The sequence below is a fragment of the Syngnathus typhle genome, unplaced genomic scaffold (assembly GCF_033458585.1).
Source record: "Syngnathus typhle isolate RoL2023-S1 ecotype Sweden unplaced genomic scaffold, RoL_Styp_1.0 HiC_scaffold_55, whole genome shotgun sequence".
Classification (NCBI taxonomy): Eukaryota; Metazoa; Chordata; class Actinopteri; order Syngnathiformes; family Syngnathidae; genus Syngnathus; species Syngnathus typhle.
Window position 1 is genome coordinate 135,964 of NW_026871961.1, and position 11,031 is coordinate 146,994.

Here is an 11,031-nt window from a genome sequence, read left to right on the forward strand (position 1 = left end):
TTTCTGAATTGTGCCGCTCCCGTCACTCTGGTTAGGTTGGCATCGAAAAAAACGCTCTCGGGTGCTTTAGAGTGCCGAGTTTATCACTGCGCATGAAGAAATGACCACCTCCAACGTTTGGTTTATGTTTTATAAGCATTTTTAATTTTATTGCTTAAATCGCATTTTCTCGGCGAGCTGAGCGCTTTTTCTGAATTGTGCCGCTCCCGTAACTCTGGTTAGGTTGGCATCGAAAAAAACGCTCTCGGGTGCTTTAGAGTGCCGAGTTTATTACTGCGCATTAGGAAATGACCACCTCCAACGTTTGGTTTATGTTTTATAAGCATTTTTAATTTTATTGCTTAAATCGCATTTTCTCGGCGAGCTGAGCGCTTTTTCTGAATTGTGCCGCTCCCGTCACTCTGGTTAGGTTGGCATCGAAAAAAACGCTCTCGGGTGCTTTAGAGTGCCGAGTTTATTACTGCGCATTAAGAAATGACCACCTCCAACGTTTGGTTTATGTTTTATAAGCATTTTTAATTTTATTGCTTAAATCGCATTTTCTCGGCGAGCTGAGCACTTTTTCTGAATTGTGCCGCTCCCGTCACTCTGGTTAGGTTGGCATCGAAAAAAACGCTCTCGGGTGCTTTAGAGTGTTGAGGTTATTACTGCGCATTAAGAAATGACCACCTCCAACGTTTGGTTTATGTTTTATAAGCATTTTTAATTTTATTGCTTAAATCGCATTTTCTCGGCGAGCTGAGCACTTTTTCTGAATTGTGCCGCTCCCGTCACTCTGGTTAGGTTGGCATCGAAAAAAACGCTCTCGGGTGCTTTAGAGTGCCGAGTTTATTACTGCGCATTAAGAAATGACCACCTCCAACGTTTGGTTTATGTTTTATAAGCATTTTTAATTTTATTGCTTAAATCGCATTTTCTCGGCGAGCTGAGCACTTTTTCTGAATTGTGCCGCTCCCGTCACTCTGGTTAGGTTGGGATCGAAAAAAACGCTCTCGGGTGCTTTAGAGTGCCGAGTTTATTACTGCGCATTGAGAAATGACCACCTCCAACGTTTGGTTTATGTTTTATAAGCATTTTTAATTTTATTGCTTAAATCGCATTTTCTCGGCGAGCTGAGCACTTTTTCTGAATTGTGCCGCTCCCGTCACTCTGGTTAGGTTGGCATCGAAAAAAACGCTCTCGGGTGCTTTAGAGTGCCGAGTTTATTACTGCGCATTAAGAAATGACCACCTCCAACGTTTGGTTTATGTTTTATAAGCATTTTTAATTTTATTGCTTAAATCGCATTTTCTCGGCGAGCTGAGCGCTTTTTCTGAATTGTGCCGCTCCCGTCACTCTGGTTAGGTTGGCATCGAAAAAAACGCTCTCGGGTGCTTTAGAGTGCCGAGTTTATCACTGCGCATGAAGAAATGACCACCTCCAACGTTTGGTTTATGTTTTATAAGCATTTTTAATTTTATTGCTTAAATCGCATTTTCTCGGCGAGCTGAGCGCTTTTTCTGAATTGTGCCGCTCCCGTAACTCTGGTTAGGTTGGCATCGAAAAAAACGCTCTCGGGTGCTTTAGAGTGCCGAGTTTATCACTGCGCATGAAGAAATGACCACTTCCAACGTTTGGTTTATGTTTTATAAGCATTTTTAATTTTATTGCTTAAATCGCATTTTCTCGGCGAGCTGAGCACTTTTTCTGAATTGTGCCGCTCCCGTCACTCTGGTTAGGTTGGCATCGAAAAAAACGCTCTCGGGTGCTCTAGAGTGCCGAGTTTATTACTGCGCATTAAGAAATGACCACCTCCAACGTTTGGTTTATGTTTTATAAGCATTTTTAATTTTATTGCTTAAATCGCATTTTCTCGGCGAGCTGAGCACTTTTTCTGAATTGTGCCGCTCCCGTCACTCTGGTTAGGTTGGCATCGAAAAAAACGCTCTCGGGTGCTTTAGAGTGCCGAGTTTATTACTGCGCATTAAGAAATGACCACCTCCAACGTTTGGTTTATGTTTTATAAGCATTTTTAATTTTATTGCTTAAATCGCATTTTCTCGGCGAGCTGAGCACTTTTTCTGAATTGTGCCGCTCCCGTCACTCTGGTTAGGTTGGCATCGAAAAAAACGCTCTCGGGTGCTTTAGAGTGCCGAGTTTATTACTGCGCATTAAGAAATGACCACCTCCAACGTTTGGTTTATGTTTTATAAGCATTTTTAATTTTATTGCTTAAATCGCATTTTCTCGGCGAGCTGAGCGCTTTTTCTGAATTGTGCCGCTCCCGTCACTCTGGTTAGGTTGGCATCGAAAAAAACGCTCTCGGGTGCTTTAGAGTGCCGAGTTTATTACTGCGCATTAAGAAATGACCACCTCCAACGTTTGGTTTATGTTTTATAAGCATTTTTAATTTTATTGCTTAAATCGCATTTTCTCGGCGAGCTGAGCACTTTTTCTGAATTGTGCCGCTCCCGTCACTCTGGTTAGGTTGGGATCGAAAAAAACGCTCTCGGGTGCTTTAGAGTGCCGAGTTTATTACTGCGCATTGAGAAATGACCACCTCCAACGTTTGGTTTATGTTTTATAAGCATTTTTAATTTTATTGCTTAAATCGCATTTTCTCGGCGAGCTGAGCACTTTTTCTGAATTGTGCCGCTCCCGTCACTCTGGTTAGGTTGGCATCGAAAAAAACGCTCTCGGGTGCTTTAGAGTGCCGAGTTTATTACTGCGCATTAAGAAATGACCACCTCCAACGTTTGGTTTATGTTTTATAAGCATTTTTAATTTTATTGCTTAAATCGCATTTTCTCGGCGAGCTGAGCGCTTTTTCTGAATTGTGCCGCTCCCGTCACTCTGGTTAGGTTGGCATCGAAAAAAACGCTCTCGGGTGCTTTAGAGTGCCGAGTTTATCACTGCGCATGAAGAAATGACCACCTCCAACGTTTGGTTTATGTTTTATAAGCATTTTTAATTTTATTGCTTAAATCGCATTTTCTCGGCGAGCTGAGCGCTTTTTCTGAATTGTGCCGCTGCCGTAACTCTGGTTAGGTTGGCATCGAAAAAAACGCTCTCGGGTGCTTTAGAGTGCCGAGTTTATCACTGCGCATGAAGAAATGACCACTTCCAACGTTTGGTTTATGTTTTATAAGCATTTTTAATTTTATTGCTTAAATCGCATTTTCTCGGCGAGCTGAGCACTTTTTCTGAATTGTGCCGCTCCCGTCACTCTGGTTAGGTTGGCATCGAAAAAAACGCTCTCGGGTGCTCTAGAGTGCCGAGTTTATTACTGCGCATTAAGAAATGACCACCTCCAACGTTTGGTTTATGTTTTATAAGCATTTTTAATTTTATTGCTTAAATCGCATTTTCTCGGCGAGCTGAGCACTTTTTCTGAATTGTGCCGCTCCCGTCACTCTGGTTAGGTTGGCATCGAAAAAAACGCTCTCGGGTGCTTTAGAGTGCCGAGTTTATTACTGCGCATTAAGAAATGACCACCTCCAACGTTTGGTTTATGTTTTATAAGCATTTTTAATTTTATTGCTTAAATCGCATTTTCTCGGCGAGCTGAGCACTTTTTCTGAATTGTGCCGCTCCCGTCACTCTGGTTAGGTTGGCATCGAAAAAAACGCTCTCGGGTGCTTTAGAGTGCCGAGTTTATTACTGCGCATTAAGAAATGACCACCTCCAACGTTTGGTTTATGTTTTATAAGCATTTTTAATTTTATTGCTTAAATCGCATTTTCTCGGCGAGCTGAGCGCTTTTTCTGAATTGTGCCGCTCCCGTCACTCTGGTTAGGTTGGCATCGAAAAAAACGCTCTCGGGTGCTTTAGAGTGCCGAGTTTATTACTGCGCATTAAGAAATGACCACCTCCAACGTTTGGTTTATGTTTTATAAGCATTTTTAATTTTATTGCTTAAATCGCATTTTCTCGGCGAGCTGAGCACTTTTTCTGAATTGTGCCGTCCCGTCACTCTGGTTAGGTTGGCATCGAAAAAAACGCTCACGGGTGCTTTAGAGTGCCGAGTTTATTACTGCGCATTAAGAAATGACCACCTCCAACGTTTGGTTTATGTTTTATAAGCATTTTTAATTTTATTGCTTAAATCGCATTTTCTCGGCGAGCTGAGCACTTTTTCTGAATTGTGCCGCTCCCGTCACTCTGGTTAGGTTGGCATCGAAAAAAACGCTCTCGGGTGCTTTAGAGTGCCGAGTTATTCACTGCGCATGGAGAAATGACCACCTCCAACGTTTGGTTTATGTTTTATAAGCATTTTTAATTTTATTGCTTAAATCGCATTTTCTCGGCGAGCTGAGCACTTTTTCTGAATTGTGCCGCTCCCGTCACTCTGGTTAGGTTGGCATCGAAAAAAACGCTCTCGGGTGCTTTAGAGTGCCGAGTTTATCACTGCGCATGAAGAAATGACCACCTCCACCGTTTGGTTTATGTTTTATAAGCAATTTTAATTTTATTGCTTAATCGCATTTTCTCGGCGAGCTGAGCGCTTTTTCTGAATTGTGCCGCTCCCGTAACTCTGGTTAGGTTGGCATCGAAAAAAACGCTCTCGGGTGCTTTAGAGTGCCGAGTTTATTACTGCGCATTAGGAAATGACCACCTCCAACGTTTGGTTTATGTTTTATAAGCATTTTTAATTTTATTGCTTAAATCGCATTTTCTCGGCGAGCTGAGCGCTTTTTCTGAATTGTGCCGCTCCCGTCACTCTGGTTAGGTTGGCATCGAAAAAAACGCTCTCGGGTGCTTTAGAGTGCCGAGTTTATTACTGCGCATTAAGAAATGACCACCTCCAACGTTTGGTTTATGTTTTATAAGCATTTTTAATTTTATTGCTTAAATCGCATTTTCTCGGTGAGCTGAGCACTTTTTCTGAATTGTGCCGCTCCCGTCACTCTGGTTAGGTTGGCATCGAAAAAAACGCTCTCGGGTGCTTTAGAGTGCCGAGGTTATTACTGCGCATTAAGAAATGACCACCTCCAACGTTTGGTTTATGTTTTATAAGCATTTTTAATTTTATTGCTTAAATCGCATTTTCTCGGCGAGCTGAGCACTTTTTCTGAATTGTGCCGCTCCCGTCACTCTGGTTAGGTTGGCATCGAAAAAAACGCTCTCGGGTGCTTTAGAGTGCCGAGTTTATTACTGCGCATTAAGAAATGACCACCTCCAACGTTTGGTTTATGTTTTATAAGCATTTTTAATTTTATTGCTTAAATCGCATTTTCTCGGCGAGCTGAGCGCTTTTTCTGAATTGTGCCGCTCCCGTCACTCTGGTTAGGTTGGCATCGAAAAAAACGCTCTCGGGTGCTTTAGAGTGCCGAGTTTATCACTGCGCATGAAGAAATGACCGCCTCCAACGTTTGGTTTACGTTTTATAAGCATTTTTAATTTTATTGCTTAAATCGCATTTTCTCGGCGAGCTGAGCGCTTTTTCTGAATTGTGCCGCTCCCGTAACTCTGGTTAGGTTGGCATCGAAAAAAACGCTCTCGGGAGCTTTAGAGTGCCGAGTTTATCACTGCGCATGAAGAAATGACCACTTCCAACGTTTGGTTTATGTTTTATAAGCATTTTTAATTTTATTGCTTAAATCGCATTTTCTCGGCGAGCTGAGCACTTTTTCTGAATTGTGCCGCTCCCGTCACTCTGGTTAGGTTGGCATCGAAAAAAACGCTCTCGGGTGCTCTAAAGTGCCGAGTTTATTACTGCGCATTAAGAAATGACCACCTCCAACGTTTGGTTTATGTTTTATAAGCATTTTTAATTTTATTGCTTAAATCGCATTTTCTCGGCGAGCTGAGCACTTTTTCTGAATTGTGCCGCTCCCGTCACTCTGGTTAGGTTGGCATCGAAAAAAACGCTCTCGGGTGCTTTAGAGTGCCGAGTTTATTACTGCGCATGAAGAAATGACCACCTCCAACGTTTGGTTTATGTTTTATAAGCATTTTTAATTTTATTGCTTAAATCGCATTTTCTCGGCGAGCTGAGCACTTTTTCTGAATTGTGCCGCTCCCGTCACTCTGGTTAGGTTGGCATCGAAAAAAACGCTCTCGGGTGCTTTAGAGTGCCGAGTTTATCACTGCGCATGAAGAAATGACCACTTCCAACGTTTGGTTTATGTTTTATAAGCATTTTTAATTTTATTGCTTAAATCGCATTTTCTCGGCGAGCTGAGCACTTTTTCTGAATTGTGCCGCTCCCGTCACTCTGGTTAGGTTGGCATCGAAAAAAACGCTCTCGGGTGCTCTAGAGTGCCGAGTTTATTACTGCGCATTAAGAAATGACCACCTCCAACGTTTGGTTTATGTTTTATAAGCATTTTTAATTTTATTGCTTAAATCGCATTTTCTCGGCGAGCTGAGCACTTTTTCTGAATTGTGCCGCTCCCGTCACTCTGGTTAGGTTGGCATCGAAAAAAACGCTCTCGGGTGCTTTAGAGTGCCGAGTTATTCACTGCGCATGAAGAAATGACCACCTCCAACGTTTGGTTTATGTTTTATAAGCATTTTAAATTTTATTGCTTAAATCGCATTTTCTCGGCGAGCTGAGCACTTTTTCTGAATTGTGCCGCTCCCGTCACTCTGGTTAGGTTGGCATCGAAAAAAACGCTCTCGGGTGCTTTAGAGTGCCGAGTTTATCACTGCGCATGAAGAAATGACCACCTCCAACGTTTGGTTTATGTTTTATAAGCATTTTTAATTTTATTGCTTAAATCGCATTTTCTCGGCGAGCTGAGCGCTTTTTCTGAATTGTGCCGCTCCCGTCACTCTGGTTAGGTTGGCATCGAAAAAAACGCTCTCGGGTGCTTTAGAGTGCCGAGTTATTCACTGCGCATGAAGAAATGACCACCTCCAACGTTTGGTTTATGTTTAATAAGCATTTTTAATTTTATTGCTTAAATCGCATTTTCTCGGCGAGCTGAGCGCTTTTTCTGAATTGTGCCGCTCCCGTCACTCTGGTTAGGTTGGCATCGAAAAAAACGCTCTCGGGTGCTTTAGAGTGCCGAGTTATTCACTGCGCATGAAGAAATGACCACCTCCACCGTTTGGTTTATGTTTAATAAGCATTTTTAATTTTATTGCTTAAATCGCATTTTCTCGGCGAGCTGAGCACTTTTTCTGAATTGTGCCGCTCCCGTCACTCTGGTTAGGTTGGCATCGAAAAAAACGCTCTCGGGTGCTTTAGAGTGCCGAGTTTATTACTGCGCATTAAGAAATGACCACCTCCAACGTTTGGTTTATGTTTTATAAGCATTTTTAATTTTATTGCTTAAATCGCATTTTCTCGGCGAGCTGAGCACTTTTTCTGAATTGTGCCGCTCCCGTCACTCTGGTTAGGTTGGCATCGAAAAAAACGCTCTCGGGTGCTTTAGAGTGCCGAGTTATTCACTGCGCACGAAGAAATGACCACCTCCAACGTTTGGTTTATGTTTTATAAGCATTTTTAATTTTATTGCTTAAATCGCATTTTCTCGGCGAGCTGAGCGCTTTTTCTGAATTGTGCCGCTCCCGTCACTCTGGTTAGGTTGGCATCGAAAAAAACGCTCTCGGGTGCTTTAGAGTGCCGAGTTTATTACTGCGCATTAAGAAATGACCACCTCCAACGTTTGGTTTATGTTTTATAAGCATTTTTAATTTTATTGCTTAAATCGCATTTTCTCGGCGAGCTGAGCACTTTTTCTGAATTGTGCCGCTCCCGTCACTCTGGTTAGGTTGGCATCGAAAAAAACGCTCTCGGGTGCTTTAGAGTGCCGAGTTTATTACTGCGCATTAAGAAATGACCACCTCCAACGTTTGGTTTATGTTTTATAAGCATTTTTAATTTTATTGCTTAAATCGCATTTTCTCGGCGAGCTGAGCACTTTTTCTGAATTGTGCCGCTCCCGTCACTCTGGTTAGGTTGGCATCGAAAAAAACGCTATCGGGTGCTTTAGAGTGCCGAGTTATTCACTGCGCATGAAGAAATGACCACCTCCAACGTTTGGTTTATGTTTAATAAGCATTTTTAATTTTATTGCTTAAATCGCATTTTCTCGGCGAGCTGAGCACTTTTTCTGAATTGTGCCGCTCCCGTCACTCTGGTTAGGTTGGCATCGAAAAAAACGCTCTCGGGTGCTTTAGAGTGCCGAGTTTATTACTGCGCATTAAGAAATGACCACCTCCAACGTTTGGTTTATGTTTTATAAGCATTTTTAATTTTATTGCTTAAATCGCATTTTCTCGGCGAGCTGAGCACTTTTTCTGAATTGTGCCGTCCCGTCACTCTGGTTAGGTTGGCATCGAAAAAAACGCTCACGGGTGCTTTAGAGTGCCGAGTTTATTACTGCGCATTAAGAAATGACCACCTCCAACGTTTGGTTTATGTTTTATAAGCATTTTTAATTTTATTGCTTAAATCGCATTTTCTCGGCGAGCTGAGCACTTTTTCTGAATTGTGCCGCTCCCGTCACTCTGGTTAGGTTGGCATCGAAAAAAACGCTCTCGGGTGCTTTAGAGTGCCGAGTTATTCACTGCGCATGGAGAAATAACCACCTCCAACGTTTGGTTTATGTTTTATAAGCATTTTTAATTTTATTGCTTAAATCGCATTTTCTCGGCGAGCTGAGCACTTTTTCTGAATTGTGCCGCTCCCGTCACTCTGGTTAGGTTGGCATCGAAAAAAACGCTCTCGGGTGCTTTAGAGTGCCGAGTTTATCACTGCGCATGAAGAAATGACCACCTCCAACGTTTGGTTTATGTTTTATAAGCATTTTTAATTTTATTGCTTAAATCGCATTTTCTCGGCGAGCTGAGCGCTTTTTCTGAATTGTGCCGCTCCCGTAACTCTGGTTAGGTTGGCATCGAAAAAAACGCTCTCGGGTGCTTTAGAGTGCCGAGTTTATTACTGCGCATTAGGAAATGACCACCTCCAACGTTTGGTTTATGTTTTATAAGCATTTTTAATTTTATTGCTTAAATCGCATTTTCTCGGCGAGCTGAGCGCTTTTTCTGAATTGTGCCGCTCCCGTCACTCTGGTTAGGTTGGCATCGAAAAAAACGCTCTCGGGTGCTTTAGAGTGCCGAGTTATTCACTGCGCATGAAGAAATGACCACCTCCAACGTTTGGTTTATGTTTAATAAGCATTTTTAATTTTATTGCTTAAATCGCATTTTCTCGGCGAGCTGAGCACTTTTTCTGAATTGTGCCGCTCCCGTCACTCTGGTTTGGTTGGCATCGAAAAAAACGCTCTCGGGTGCTTTAGAGTGCCGAGTTTATTACTGCGCATTAAGAAATGACCACCTCCAACGTTTGGTTTATGTTTTATAAGCATTTTTAATTTTATTGCTTAAATCGCATTTTCTCGGCGAGCTGAGCACTTTTTCTGAATTGTGCCGCTCCCGTCACTCTGGTTAGGTTGGCATCGAAAAAAACGCTCTCGGGTGCTTTCGAGTGCCGAGTTTATTACTGCGCATTAAGAAATGACCACCTCCAACGTTTGGTTTATGTTTTATAAGCATTTTTAATTTTATTGCTTAAATCGCATTTTCTCGGCGAGCTGAGCACTTTTTCTGAATTGTGCCGCTCCCGTCACTCTGGTTAGGTTGGCATCGAAAAAAACGCTCTCGGGTGCTTTAGAATGCCGAGTTATTCACTGCGCATGAAGAAATGACCACCTCCAACGTTTGGTTTATGTTTAATAAGCATTTTTAATTTTATTGCTTGAATCGCATTTTCTCGGCGAGCTGAGCACTTTTTCTGAATTGTGCCGCTCCCGTCACTCTGGTTAGGTTGGCATCGAAAAAAACGCTCTCGGGTGCTTTAGAGTGCCGAGTTTATCACTGCGCATGAAGAAATGACCACCTCCAACGTTTGGTTTATGTTTTATAAGCATTTTTAATTTTATTGCTTAAATCGCATTTTCTCGGCGAGCTGAGCACTTTTTCTGAATTGTGCCGCTCCCGTCACTCTGGTTAGGTTGGCATCGAAAAAAACGCTCTCGGGTGCTTTAGAGTGCCGAGTTATTCACTGCGCATGAAGAAATGACCACCTCCAACGTTTGGTTTATGTTTTATAAGCATTTTTAATTTTATTGCTTAAATCGCATTTTCTCGGCGAGCTGAGCACTTTTTCTGAATTGTGCCGCTCCCGTCACTCTGGTTAGGTTGGCATCGAAAAAAACGCTCACGGGTGCTTTAGAGTGCCGAGTTTATTACTGCGCATTAAGAAATGACCACCTCCAACGTTTGGTTTATGTTTTATAAGCATTTTTAATTTTATTGCTTAAATCGCATTTTCTCGGCGAGCTGAGCACTTTTTCTGAATTGTGCCGCTCCCGTCACTCTGGTTAGGTTGGCATCGAAAAAAACGCTCTCGGGTGCTTTAGAGTGCCGAGTTATTCACTGCGCATGAAGAAATGACCACCTCCAACGTTTGGTTTATGTTTTATAAGCATTTTTAATTTTATTGCTTAAATCGCATTTTCTCGGCGAGCTGAGCGCTTTTTCTGAATTGTGCCGCTCCCGTAACTCTGGTTAGGTTGGCATCGAAAAAAACGCTCTCGGGTGCTTTAGAGTGCCGAGTTTATTACTGCGCATTAAGAAATGACCACCTCCAACGTTTGGTTTATGTTTTATAAGCATTTTTAATTTTATTGCTTAAATCGCATTTTCTCGGCGAGCTGAGCACTTTTTCTGAATTGTGCCGCTCCCGTCACTCTGGTTAGGTTGGCATCGAAAAAAACGCTCTCGGGTGCTCTAGAGTGCCGAGTTTATTACTGCGCATTAAGAAATGACCACCTCCAACGTTTGGTTTATGTTTTATAAGCATTTTTAATTTTATTGCTTAAATCGCATTTTCTCGGCGAGCTGAGCACTTTTTCTGAATTGTGCCGCTCCCGTCACTCTGGTTAGGTTGGCATCGAAAAAAACGCTCTCGGGTGCTTTAGAGTGCCGAGTTTATTACTGCGCATTAAGAAATGACCACCTCCAACGTTTGGTTTATGTTTTATAAGCATTTTTAATTTTATTGCTTAAATCGCATTTTCTCGGCGAGCTGAGCACTTT